Genomic DNA, 14,786 nt, shown 5'->3' with positions numbered 1-14,786 from the left:
GCTTTTGAACTGTGGTGTTGGAGAAGACTCCTGAGAGCCCCTTGGACTGCAAGGAGATCCAGCCAGTCCATCCTAAAGGAGATCAGTCCTGGGTGCTCACTGGAAGGACTGATGTTGAAGCTGAAACTCCAATACTTTGGCCACCTGATGCAAAGGGCTGACTCATTTGAAAAGACCCTGATGCTGGGAAAGACTGAGGGCAGGAAGAGAAGGGGATGACAGAAGATGAGATGGTTGGATGGCATCACTGACTCAATGGACATGAGTTTGAGTAAACTCCGGGTGTTGGTGATGGACAGGGAGGCCTCGTGTGCTGCGGTTTTGGGGTCTCAAAGAGACTGAGTGACTGGACTGAGCTGAGTTTTATTATTTTCTTGATGCTCTAACATTTGGGGGCCTTGCCAGTCAGGAAGAGCCAGATCCTCCCAGGGTAGGCTGATTCTTAGAGACAGAAAACAATCCCCTTCTACAAGTGAGACTTTCATATGCAAATCAACCCATGAGAGCCCACTGCCCACCCTCACCCCCATCTCCTTCGGGGGCTCTCTGATGTTACTCCACGCCCTGATCACCCTGGGGCAGGTACCGGCCAAGCAAGGGCGTTTCCCGCAGACCAGCGTCCCCTGCAGTTACTCAAACTGGTCAATCCTACACCCGCTCAGCCTGCCTCACCCCCTCCTTCCTGTGAAGACCAGAGCAGAGGCTCCTGTGCACAGCTGCCCCGGCCTCTCTGCCTCCTGACTGCCCTGGTGCTTCCCCGTGTGGCCCTGCAGGGCTTCTCCCATCCTCCAGGGAGCTATGAGGAACTGCACTCTTTTCAATGGCAGTCATCTCCCCATCTGTTGGCCTCACTGCTTCTGAATAACAATAAAACCTCCATTTAAAACAAAATATCCCAGCCTGCCTTGGGTGAGCAACGCCCTACCCAGGGAGGCGCCTGCTATGCCATGCGTCTCTTGCCCCCTCCGTCTCCAAAGCCCCCTTCAGCTTGTCATAACTCAGGCTCCATTCTCTTTATCCCCGCCTCAGCCAGAGAAGTTTCACCTGCTAGTTGCTAAGAGTATGAGTTCAAGACCCAGCTGTGCCATTTCCAGGCTGCGTACCCCAGGTCAGTTAATTCACCTTTCTGAGCCTCAGTTTCTCCATCGGCAAAAGAGGAAAAGAATTTCTGCAACACTGCCTGGCACCTCCAAGAAAGGTCCAAGGGAACCAGTACTGGTTAGTGCCTATTCCGAGGACCCTGTGAGGTAGGCATCAGGACCCTGTTCTGCTGAGGGAAAAACTAAGGTTCTGAGAGACATGTCTTCCCCCAGGTCAAGTGAAGAAAACCAAGCGGAACCCCAGGACAAGCCCATCTCATTGACCTCTCCACTCCCATCAGCAGGGCTGGGATAAGCTGGGGCAAGCAAGATGGCCAGGATGCGAAACTTAGGCAGGTAGCTGCTCCCAGGTTTGTGCGGTCAAGAGCGGGTGCTGGCTTCCATTTTAAACCCCAAAGGCCTCACTTGCCTCACCCTAACCCCGGCCAGGCTCCTCAAACGCACACCCCAAGCCTGCCTTCCTCTCCCAACACTACCCGCTTTAAATGCTGGTCTGGGGTCCTCGTCTTCTATGATCAACCTACAGGGAAACAAACAGCCTCCTGGTGACAACTTCTTCATATACAGGAAAAGCTGAGGCTAGGTTTGCTCTGTGTGTGTGTGTGCACGTGTGTGTGCTTTAGAGGGTGGGATCTTGATATTTCCTGGGCCCAGGGACTGGAGGAGTCAGGGTGATACAGGATGGATACCCATCAGAGTGGTCAGCCCAGAACCCTGCCCACCACCTATGCTGCTGTGCTGTGCTCAGCCACTCAGCCGTGTCCAGCTCTTCACAATCCCATGGACTGTACCCCACCAGGCTCCTCTGTCCATGGGACTCTCCAGGCAAGCCTACTGGAGTGGGTTGACGTGCCCTCCTCTAGGGGATCTTCCCCACCCAGGGATCGAACCCACCTCTCTTGTGTCTCCTGCACTGGCAGGCGGGCTCTTCACCACTGGAGCCACCTGGGCAGCCCCCACCTAGGACAGGGAGGGCAGGTTCCAAGGGACAGCGTTCTGTGCTTCTCCCCATCTCGAGGTTGGGAAGAGTCCCTGTTAATGTCAACCCTTGCTGCTGGCTTATATACGCAACCCTAATAAAACAGCAGCTCCATGGTCCAGTCTCACAAGCCAAGGAACCCAGGCCAGCAACGGAACAGTAGTTTCAAAATAGTTCAAGTCCTTTGTTTATATTTTCCATCAACAGGTCATGCAGACCACAGCAGCAACTCTTAACTTCTCCTTCTTACCATCCTGTCTCTGTTCTCCCCCATGCCTCCCAGACCCTGTCCCTGAAGTGCTGGCCCTCGTCCCTCCTTCTTTCCTCTCACTGCACATCATGAAAGCCCAAGGAGCTGGTCTGGTCACCGTGGAGCCTGCCTCAGAGGTGGACATCACAAAGACTTGAACAGGCACAGCCAGAATACTCTGCTAGACTGAAAGCAAGCAGCCGCTAACCATTTCTACCTTGTCACACACATATGGCCCTTTTTTATCTTCACAACAGACCAGCTCCCTCTGCTTCTCCGCCATCTCTGCAAAGGTCAACACCATCCTTCTCACTGCTTGGGGCCAACCCCCCAGGACTCAGTTCGTCTCTTTCCCACCTCCTGCATTCAATCCGTCAGGACGCGCAGTGCTTGTGCCTCCAAATACATCCTGATTCTTGTCTGTCCCTTGTCTCCTCTGCTTCTCCTCTCAGCTACTGCGATAGCCTCCTGCCTGGTCCCCCGTCTCTATTATTTCCCACAGGTGGGGTCTATCTCCCCACAGGAGCCACAGTGACCTCAATGCAATTCAGAGCGTGGCATTCCTCTGTTCAGATGTTGCTGAAGGTTACACGTTCCCAGAATAAAATCCACCCCCTTCTCCAGGGTCTCCAAGTTTTTCCATGATGATTCCTGGTTCAGTTCAGTTCAGTCGCTCAGTCGTGTCCGACTCTGTGACCCCATGGACTGCAGCACGCCAGGCTTCCCTGTCTATCACCAACTCCCGGAGCTTACTCAAACTCAAGTCCATCGAGTCGGTGATGCCATCTAACCATCTCATTCTCTTTCGTCCCCTTCTCCTCCTGCCGTCAATCTTTCCCAGCTTCAGGGTCTTTTCCAAGGAGCCAGTTCTTCACATCAAGTGGCCAAAATATTGGAAGTATTGAAGTTTCAGCTTCAGCATCAGTCCTTCCAAAGAATATTCAGGACTGATTTCCTCTAGGATGGACTGGTTGGATCTCCTTGCAGTCTAGGGACCCTCAAGAGTCTTCTCCAGCACCACACCTTCTAAGTCAGCTTTCAGCTCGAACGTTGCTTCTTCCAGCACGCTTCCTGCTAACCCTCCCTGAAGGTGACGGTCCCCTGCCTCAGGGCCCCTCTTGACCTCACACGCCACCCTCCTTTGTGGTCTTTGAATGACCAGTTACTGACACTGTCTTGTTTCACTACTCATTTCCCACTCACCCCTCCCAGTCAGTGAGTGAGCCCCCCTGGCACCGGTCCTCATTCAATGCCGCCACCCCCCGTGTCCGACTCGCTGTCTGGCTCTTTTTCTTTAAGCATGTCTTTATTTTCGGCTGTGCTAGGTCTTCGATTCTGGGAGTGGGCCTTCGCTTGCCGCGGGGCACAGGCTCAGGCTCGGGCTCAGGCTTCAGCAGCTGCAGGCTACTGGCCTTGCAGTTGTGGCGCACAGCCTTAGTTGCTTCGGGGCATGCGGAATCTTCCCGGACCAGGGATCAAACCCGTGTCCCCTGCATGGACAGGCAGATGCTTATCCACTGCACCACCAGGGAAGTCCCACTGTCGGGCTCTTAATAGACACTCAATAAATGCTTTTTGACTGAATACGTGAAAATATGGACGAGTGACCCGGGGAAAGGCATCTGCTCTCCCGTGGCAGCAGTGACAGGAGACAGACTCGTTCTGATTTCAACAGTGAGGACAGTCCTGTCCCACATAACGGGGTCTAGAGCTTGCGGGGGCTCCAAGTGTGGTGTGACTGAGGCTCTGGCTGCATTTCCCTGTGGTTGCCTCAGCACAGCTCTTTCGCAAGCACGGGGTTTATCCGTAGACTGGGCTGCCCACAGCAACAGGAGCAAGAAGTTCTCACCCAGAAGAAAGAGAAAGACAGAGACTCAACCACAGATGAAATGTTCCCTCCGGTCTACCGGGACCACTGCTATAAGCTGATCGCCTCAAGCCTGGACTCCTAACCAATCACCAGAGACCATGGCTGTGTCTGGTGTCTTTAATGAGGACCACCCATGCCTGCCCCTGGTCACAGGGTCTGCTTACCCTACGGAAGAGAGCTTCCCTCGTGGCTCAAACGGTGAAGAATCTGCCTGCAATGCAGGAGACCCAGGGTCAATTCCTGGGTCCGGAAGATCCCCTGGAGAAGGAAAGGGCACCCCACTCCAGTATTCTTGCCTGAAGAATTCCATGGACAGAGGAGGCTGGTGGGCTACATTCCATGGAATTGCAGAGTCAGACACGGCTGAGCTAGTAACTTTCTTTTCCCCTGTGGAAATGGGCTTCATAGGGAAGAACGCTTGAACAAAACAGGAGTGTCCTTAGAAGCGTTCTTAGGAAGGAAGGGTAGGGAACGAGGTTGGAAGTCAGCCATACAAGACTGACTATAGCATCAACACCCCCGTGTCAGCCATGAGAAAGCATCCGCCAGAGAGCTTGGGTTCTGTGCCCAAGATCAGAAACTCATGTATGGTGAAACCTGGACTTGAACCCAGACCTCTCTGACACCAAGGCTCTTAGTGAACAGGCGCCAGGCCCTCCCAGACTGTTTAGGCCCAGGGTAGGAGTGTGACCAGTGTTGTTCACTCTCTAGGACACAGGGACGTAGCAGGACCCCTCTAGTGATACAACAGCCTTAGAATGCTGACTCGGGCCCCTCAGCGTGCTTCTGCTCAGAGCAGTGGGGTCGTCTCTCACACTCCCAGGAGTGCTAACTGCTGCCCTTCCCAGGGGTCGGGGCCTGGTCCCCAGACTCAGAGGCATTTGCAGTCAGCGCAGGCCTGGGGGTGTCCCGCTCCCCTGCGCCTAGGCTGCAGTCCTCCCTAGTGAAAAGCAAAAGTCACTCAGTCCATGTCTGACTCTTTGTGACCCCATGGACCGTAATCCACCAGCCTTCTCTGTCCATAGGATTCTCCAGGCAAGAATACTGGAGTGGGTTGCCATGCCCCCCCTCAGGGGATCTTCCCAACCCAGGGGTCGAAGCTGGGTCCCCTGCAATGCAGGCAGATTCTGTGCCATCTCAGCCACCAGTCCTCCTTAAGTGGGATTCATGTCTGGGACTTAGCCTCCTCCTCCCCCGGCATCCCCCAGCTTGTCGCCCCTCCAAGGCAGGAACAGTCAGAGCCTTCCTTAGCTTCTCAGCTCACCACATTCCTCCTCGCACTCTCTGTTCCAGCCCTGTTCCCTTTTGCCTCCACAGCGTCGCACAAGCTGTTCCCTCTGCTTGAAGCAGCGTATCCCTGATCTGCTCTCCTCTCCCCAAACTTCGCCTCTCCTCCAGCCTCCCTCACTTCTTAGCTTGCGACCTCAATGAGTTACCTCCCTTTGCTTTTGTCCTCTCCTCTGAGAAGCAAAAATAACAATGGAACTGTTGTGGAGATTAGATGAGAGGCTGTTCATAGAGCATCTAGAGCACTGGCTGGTATGTAGCAAGCACTCACGGAAAGTGTGCGCTACGATTTTTATGACCTACGTTGTTCTTCAGGTCTGAGTTTAAGCATCACTACCTCTGGGAAGCCCTCTCTGACTATCTCTGCCAAGTCAGAGCTACTTGACTGGCTCTGTGCCCACAAGCATCCTGCTTAGAGTAAGAACCCATCGCCTAAAATGCCAAAGTAGCTATTCACTCTTCTCATCTCTGGCAGCAAAGACGAGAGTCTCTCGCCTGCCCCTGTATCTTCAGCACCTAACACATTGCCTGCCTCATTACCGCAAGTGATAGATGCTCGCGAAAAAGAATGAATGAGCAACGGAACAAGCAGAGCAACTCTCTGCACCACGGGCAGACTCCCACAGTGGCGGCCAGGGTTCCCCCTCATCTGAGAATAGCTTCCTCCCCTCCCCTCCCTGCCCCCTGGTGAACACCAGCCTGGAGTTCAGCACTCGTGGCCTGATGAGCACTTTCTCTTCTCCCCAGCCTGCCGTTCAGAACAGATGCCTCCTCCTTCACAATCAGCCCCCTCTGCTGCCGCACCTGGAGCTTCATCAAAGGACTCTGATTTCCCTCCCACCACCCAAGCCTAACAGACACATTCTTGCTGCCAAAGGGGCTGACCCCTCCCCACCTGGCTGGGCCCTGCCCTGGCGGGGGAGCCAAGCCTGGCATCACAGTCCCACACCCCAGTCCTTCCAGAACCATGCCCACCATTCACACAGATACGGACAATCCACAAAAGCAGACGGGAATCCAGGCAAAGATCATCCAGAAAACCAGTGGAGGGTCCAGAAGCCATTTCCATTTCACTTTGAAGTGCATTTGGTGAACTTACTTTTCCCCCTACCACAGATTTCATTCCTTAATCCTCTTCGACTGCAGCTAATATTGAAATGAGTTTGCCTGCCCTGTGCACACACGGGGGAGACAACCCCAGAATACATCTAACAGCCATAAGGAGAAGTTTGCAATTGGGCGACGCAAAGAACCAGGGCCTGTTGGGGTCCAGAGCTCCCCAGGGGTGAAGCAACCCCAGAATCAGACCCTGAAAAGGCCCCCGCCCTGCTGTCTGCCATTCTCATCCCTCTGGGAGAGCAGAATTCCCAGAAATAAAGAGCAGTTCCCCCCCACCACCGTCATCACACACGTTCAACAAACACACACACACACTGGAGCAGTTTCTCCCAGAGGAAAAGAAATCAAGATCGCTTCTCATTCACCTGGAAGAACTTCTCAGAGCCCTGATCGAGGGCAGAATTCCTAGCACTCTTAAGAGGAGTGAGAGGTCTTGATAACATCTCCATCCACCTGTCTTCCCAGCCACTGGGAACATTCCCTCCTTCTATGTAGAAGAAGAAATGTATTTGGAGGCTGTGTGTCACACTTAATTGGCTGGCTCACGTGGAGCATGTCACTTAACCTCTCTGGAACCTCAATAGTCTCTGAAAAATGGCTGCTAATATCTGGGCTTCCCTGGTAGCTCAGCTGGTAAAGAATCTGCCTGCAATTCAGGAGACCTGGGTTTGATCCCTGGGGTGGGAAGAGCCCCTGGAGGAGGGCATGGCAACCCACTCCAGTATTCTTGCCTGGAGAATCCCATGGGCAGAGGAGCCTGGGGGGTTACAGTCCGTGGGGTGACAGAGAGTCAGACACGACTGAACGACCGAGCATAGCCCCACACATCCTGGTCTGCTCGCCTCACCAGGTGGTTCTCAGTGGTGAACGTGGAGTTATCTGTGGGCATCGCTGTAGTCACCCCACCACCGTAATGGTAGCAAATGTTAGTTGAGCACTCACTATATACCAGCCCCTCTTTGCAGCGCTTTATATATATTAACTCACTGAATCCTTAAACCACTTCCTAAAGCAAGTGTTCGTATTCTCATCCCCCTCCTAGAGATGCAGACACGAAGGCTTAGAATGCTTGCCAAGCAGCCCCATGTACCCCAGAGCCAGGATTTGAACCCAGCAGGCCTTGGTCTACGGCCATCCCAGGGATTCAGTGCAGTAGGGACGCAGGGACAGAAAGCACAGGACGTGGAGACATCCGCTGCTGAGGAGGCCCCTCCTGCGCTTTGGAAATGAAAGCAGCCAGGCTGCTTAGGCCAGTCAGGTCAGTGATCCCAGTGAGCCAGGCCTTGGCAGAAAGGGTAGCCGTGCCAGCTCTGACCACCACCAGTCTCTGCCTCCCTTCCACTCCCATCTCCCCGGCCTTGAACATTCCCTCACTCGTTAGACAAACCTCCATTGGAGGCCTACCATGTGCCGAGCCCCGAGGTAGGCTCTGGACACCACCAGGCCCCCCTGACAGTCACCTGCCCCCTCCCCATTACTGCAACCCAGAAAGCCCCTGAGATGGCAACATGCCCAAGGGGGCCCGATGGACGCCCCTGACCCAGCCCCTACTCCTGGACAAAGCCGAAGGGTGGGAACGTGTGGGCATCTGGCCCTTATTTCTATGGTAGGGGGAGAGATGGCGCGGAGGAGTCGCCCGTGCTCACACACTCACCAATGCCTTCACCTGCAAGTGGCACGTGGCGCCTCTGCTCACATTCAATTGGCTGGAACTAGTCACGTGACTCCTCCTGGATGCAAAAGTGAAAATGAAGTCTCTCAGTCGTGTCCGACTCTTTGCGATCCTGTGGACTGTAGCCTACCAGGCTCCTCCATCCACAGGATTCTCCTGGAAAGAATGTTGGAGTGGGTTGCCATTTCCTTCACCAGGGGATCTTCCCAAACCAGTGATCGAACCCGGGTCTCCTGCATTGCAGGCAGACACTTTACCCTCTGAGCCACCAGGGAAGGTCTCCCTGTACGCAAAGGGAGCTGGGAAATGTACTCCTTTGCGCCCAGGAAGGCAAGGAGAGTCAGATATGCTGAGCATTCTTCTCTATCGTGCTTTTTTTTTTTTTTTTTTTTTTAAATTCATGGGCTTCCCTGGTAGCTCAGCTGGTGAAGAATCCATTTGCAATGCGGGAGACCCTGGCTCAATTCCTGGATTGGGAAGATCCCCTGGAAAAGGGAAAGGCTACCCACTCCAGTATTCTCGCCTGGAGAATTCCATGGACTGTATAGTCCATGAGGTCGCAAAGAGTTGGACATGACTGAGCAACTTTCACTAAATTCTTTTATTGAATGAAAGTTTCTTCAGACTATAAAAGTGAAGTCACTCAGTTGTGTCCAACTCTTTGTGACCTCATGGACTGTAGCCTGCCAGGATCCTCCATCCATAGCATTTTCCAGATCAGAATACTGGAGTGGGTTGCCATTTCCTTCTCCAGGGGATCTTCCCAAGCCAGGGCTTGAACCTGGGTCTCCGGTATTACAAGAAGACTCCTTACTATCTGAGCCGCCAGGGAAGTCCAATTCTATAGTGCCTTCCTATTTTCAGAGTTTAACACACATGATTTCATACAATCCCATAAATACCCTTTTATCCCCCTATGCTTCCATTGCCCTTCCCCCGCCTCTTCCCATTGGTAGCTGCTCGTTTGTTCTCTGTATCAGTCAGTCAGTTCAGTCGCTCAGTCGTGTACAACTCTTTGCAACCCCATGGACTGCAGCACGCCAGGCCTCCTTGTCCATCACCAACTCCTGGAGCTTACTCAAACTCATGTCCATCAAGTTGGTGATGCCATCCGAACATCTCATCCTCTGTCACCCTCTTCTCCTCCTGCCTTCAGTCTTTCCCAGCATTAGGGTCTTTTCCAATGAAAAAGTTTATTGTATCAGGTGGCCAAAGTACTGGAGTTTCATCTTCAGCATCAGTCCTACCAATGAATATTCAGGACTGATTTCCTTTAGGATGGACTGGTTGGATCTCCTTGCAGTCCAAGGGACTCTCAAGAGTCTTCTCCAACACCACAGTTCAGAAGCATCAGTTCTTTGGCGCTCAGCCTTCTTTATAGTCCAACTCTCACATCCATACATGACCACTGGAAAAACCGTAGCTTTGACTAGATGGACCTTTGTTGGCAAAGTAATGTCTCTCCTTTTTAATATGCATTCTAGGTTGGTCATAGCTTTTCTTCCAAGGAGCAAGCGTCTTTTAATTTCATGGCTGCAATCACCATCTGCAGTGATTTTGGAGCCCAAGAAAATAAAGTTTGTCACTGTTTCCATTGTTTCCCCATCTATTTGCCATGAGGAGATGGGACCAGATGTCATGATCTTAGTTTTCTGAATGTTGAGTTTTAAGCCAGCTTTTTCCCTCTCCTCTTTCACTTTCATCAAGAGGATCTTTAGTTCTTCTTCACTTCCTGCCATAAGGGTGGTGTCATCTGCATATCTGAGGTTATTGAGATTTCTCCCGGCAATCTTGATTCCAGCTTGTGCTTCATCCAGCCAAGCATTTCACATGATGTACTCTGCATATAAGTTAAATAAGCAGGGTGACAATATACAGCCTTGACGTACTCCTTTCTCTATTTGGAACCAATCTGTTGTTCCATGTCCAGTTCTAACTGTTGCCTCTTGACCTGCATACAGATTTCTCAGGAGGCAGGTTAGGTGGTCTGGTATTCCCAGCTCTTGAAGAATTTTCCAGTTTGTTGTGATCCACACAGTCAAAGGCTTTGGCATAGTCAATAAAGTAGAAATATATGCTTTTCTGGAATTATCTTGCTTTTTCTATGATTCATCAGATGTTGGCAATTTGATCTCTGGTTCCTCTACCTTTTCAAAAACCAGCTTGAACATCTGGAAGTTCACGGTTCACCTACTGTTGGAGTCTCACTTAGAGAATGTTGAGCATTACTTTGCTAGCCTGTGAGATGAGTGCAATTGTGCGGTAGTTTAAACATTCTTTGGCATTGCCCTTCTTTGGGATTGGAATGAAAACTGACCTTTTCTCTGATTCTATATCACAGTGCTTTTTAAAAACCTGTTATCATTATCTGTTACCATACTTAATCCTCATAGCAATACTCAGCAGGAGATAATATGCCTGTTTCACAGATTAGAAAACTGAGGACATCTCCTCTGATCCAAACACAGGAGCTTTATCATAGGGATTTTCCAAAGCGATTTTTGGCAGCTCCAAGATCTTTTGTAACTTCCTTCCTGCTTCCATCCGTGTTCTGGACCTGCTGTCCTCAACCTGGGTACTACGGCACACCCGGGAGGGTTCCCCAAGCTGTTGGCTATTAACAAAGAGCAGGGTATAAAAATTTGCAAATTATTTGCTTTGCTAAAAAAAAAAAATTATGAATTAGTGTATGTTCAAGGTTAACTCCAGGATGGCAACGATCTCTGGGAGGCTGTGAATGGGAGGATTGTTAGAATAGGAGCAGATACCCATGAGAGTATTTTTCCCTTGGGAATTTGAGTCCCCGCAGACAAGGGGCTGGAACCACGGCTCGCAGCAGCTGAGAGTTCAGTCCGATGCCCCCTACAGAGCATCACAGATTTTTATGTGGCCATTTGAGAGAAGGTGGCAGTCATCTCATTGGACAGAACTGTGGTGATCTGGCCGCACTCTGGAGAGAGAAGCAGGGGGCAGGGCGGAGCACAGACCCAAGAGTCAGGTTGATCTCAGAACACTGGCCCATTAACCTCCTGAGCCTCAGTTTCCCCTTCTGTAAAATGGGGAGAGGGGTGTCTATCTCCCAAGCTCACTGAGAGGACTAAGTAAGAAAATGCTAGGATAGCGCCTAGCATGTGCTTGTTGGCTGTCTCTCTCACCTTCCTCTTCTCTGTCTGATGCATGTGTGGCCTGAGGTGGTGTGTGTTGTTATAAACCCAGAGGCAGCAGCTACATGCGTCAGGGAATGTTTAAATAACTGCATTGGAAAAAAAACGAGTTAAATATTCGGTACAGAAGATTGGTTAAATAAACTCATTCAGATTGATGAAGACTGTACTGCCAAATGTTTACAGGGAATTTGAAGCAGCAAAGGAAATGTTTATGACACAATTTTGAGAGGAACAAATAGGGCACAATACGGTACATACAAGGCAGCATCAACTATACAGAAACAAGAGTCCAGTGACCTGGGAAAACGTGGCAGGGGGTCATCGTCCTTTTCTTCAAATCGTGTTTCATTTCATGTTTCATTTTTGCTGCAATTTCAGTTCTTATATCCATTTCATATTTTAAGATATAACAGATCGAGATGAGAAAACTGTCCTTTTTAAAAAAAAGCGTAAATGTGGAGTTTCTGGGGGTGTCCATTGCCCTCGTATGTCAGAGCCCTGACTGTCAGGTGCTGGGTGAGATTAGGATGAGGAAGGCATGGAATGAGAAGCGGCAAGCTCTGCGGGGAGGGCAAGACTGAACTCGACCCCCTCCCTTCTCCTCCCTAGCTGTGTGACCTTGGGCAAGTCATTGAGATTCACAGAGCTCCTGGGTGCTCACGGTTCAAACGAGGGTGAGCATTGTCCTCTCCCCAAGGACCTACACAGACAAATTGCAAAACCTTTGGCACAGAGTCGGTGAGGGGTTCAATGGACGCTGATGCTTCTCCCTCTCTGTATCCCGTGGGTATTTCCGGGCCCGTGGCTGCCCCATCACCCAGACCGGGACACTGGCACCTGCTTCAGAGGCCTTTGGCTCAGGGTCGATGCCTGCTTTACTTGCCACCCACATGGATCCCATCCCAGCACCACGAGTGCTTGCCCCAAACCCTTGGGCTCCTGAAACTTGACTGCAACTCTCTGTGCGAGTCACGGAGTGTAGCTGTCGACAGCTTCATCTTCAAAGTGATGTTGAGTTACGGAGCAGCTGCTTCCTTTACCAAGAGCCTTTGAAGTCCAAGCCCCAGCAAGCAGGGTGATTGGAGAGGATGACCTTGAAAGGTCCTCTGCAACCCAGGGGTCTGAGATTCTCTTCCATGCTTTCATCACATTCCCTGGGGGGTAAAGTGGGCTACACTGAGCTGCACCAGCTGCTGCCGCAGCCTGGGATACTCACGCTCCCCTCCCCAGCTCCCCACTGCCGGTCCGTCTTCCAAGGCTCCACACAAGCGTCACCCTCCTCTTGAAGCCATCCTGAAGCTCACAGCTCTCCTTCCTGATGGGCTTGGAGCACCAACCCCCAATTCTTTTCTACATTCTCAGTAGCATAAGCACCTTGAAAATGACTGTCTTGCCCCTGGACCCTGGGTTCCTGTACCCAAGGCAGGATCTAGCCCAGAGCAGGTGCTGAAGAGATTCTGGATAAATTAGTTAACGCCATTCCCCCCACCAGAGATCATAGCTCACCAGTAAAGCCAAAGCTTCATTGTCTGATCCCTAGAAAGGATCAGATGTACAATGATTGTATCTCTGTGCTAGGTACCCGCTAAGCCTTTCATGACCCCCTTTAATTCCCCAAAAGTACCCCAGGAGGAAGGGCTTACTGTCCCCATTTTACAGATGAGAACACTGAGGCCTGGAGAGTTTAAGTGACTTGCCAAGCATGTGGCAAAGTGGCCCTGAGGCTGGACTCTTCAACACTCCTCTCTGTCACGTGTCTATCAGAGAGCAGTAGGCTCTTTCCAAGAATTTAACTATTTCCCTTTGAGGACACATGATGGGCTAAAAATAATGATTCAAAGTGCTATTGACATATCCTGAAATTCACCCGTTTTAAGTGCAGAATTCAATGATTTTTAGTACATTTTATAGAGTTGTTCAACAACCACCACAGTCTAATTTTTGAGCATTTCCATCGTTCTAAAAAGAAACCCATTACCCAACACCAGGCATTCCCACTCCCAGCCCCAGGCAACCACTAACGTACTTTCTGTTGGGAACATTTCATACGAATAGAATCACAGCATGCAGCCCTCTGTATTCGGCTTCCTTCACTGAGACAGTGCTTTTGAGGTTTATCCATGTTGTAGCACGCATCAGCACTTTGTTCCTTTTTATTGACCTGTAGGGATGCCGTCACACAGGCACGCCGTATTTTGTTTATCCGTTAACCACTTGATGGCCATTCTGGTCGCTTTCAGTCTGAGGTTGTTTTGAATAATGGTGCTGCCACAATGTTCACATACGAGTCTTTGGGTCGGAAATCCTAAGGTTGGGATTTCTAGGTTATATGGAAAATTGCGCGTTACTTTTCACGACGCTGCCCAATTATTTGCCCAAGTTGCTGCACCGTCATGTGCCCCACCAACAGTGTATGAGAGTTCCAATTTCTCCACATCTTCACCAGCCCTTGGTATCGCCTGCTTTTCTAAAAAGTGTACCCAATCTCCTGGAAAGTGGGGAGTGGCATTTCATTTTGGCTTTAATTTGCCTTTCTCTGAAGAATGATGATGTTGAGCATCTTTTCATATATTTATTGGCCATTTGTGTATCTTATTTGGTGAAATATCTATTAGGACCTTTTGTCCATTTGTAATTGGGTTATTTGTCTTCTTGTTGAGTTGTGAGAGTCTGTTTTTTTTTTTTTTCTTCTATGAAAGCCACGTTCTCAAAATGGCTTTGGGGAGGAGAGAGGAAGTTATTTGGTGGAAAAACAGATCTGAGTTTAAACCTGGGCTCTACAGCTTCCAGGCTCTGGAATTTCAAACAAGCGCCTTTAGTTCACTCTGTTTCAATCTCTTCTGTCACAGACTGCAGAAAACAACATCAGCTGCAATACTGCAAACAAAGCGTCTGCGTATAGTAGGGACTTAACTCCTATCTGCTCAGAAGTGTTTGTTTAGCCCAGCTCTGTGCTGAGCGCCGTTGTGAAGCTGGGACTACAGCAGGGGATAAGACATACAGCCTGGCCCTTGACCTCACGGAGCTCACATGCTAGAGAGGGAAACAGACAGTAAACAGATGCAAAATAAACGTGTAATATACCGTCAGAGAGTGACAGCTGAAGATAACCGAGGTGGGGAGACAGTGCGCCCGGGACTGGAATGACCTGGAACCTTCTTGGGTAAGGTGGTGATCCTCAGAAAGCTGCTTTCCCTGCACATCCCCACGGTCCAACAGGTCAGTGGCCTAAACAAAGGAAGAGCTTCTCTCTCTCACGCGTCACCAGGGCGGGTTCCATGGCTCCGCTTCTCAAGGTCAGCCAGGCACCCAGACGCCTTCCATGTCATGGCTCTGCTCCCT

Source organism: Capricornis sumatraensis, chromosome 3 (genome assembly GCF_032405125.1).
Source record: "Capricornis sumatraensis isolate serow.1 chromosome 3, serow.2, whole genome shotgun sequence".
NCBI lineage: Eukaryota > Metazoa > Chordata > Mammalia > Artiodactyla > Bovidae > Capricornis > Capricornis sumatraensis.
This window is presented reverse-complemented; position numbering follows the sequence as displayed.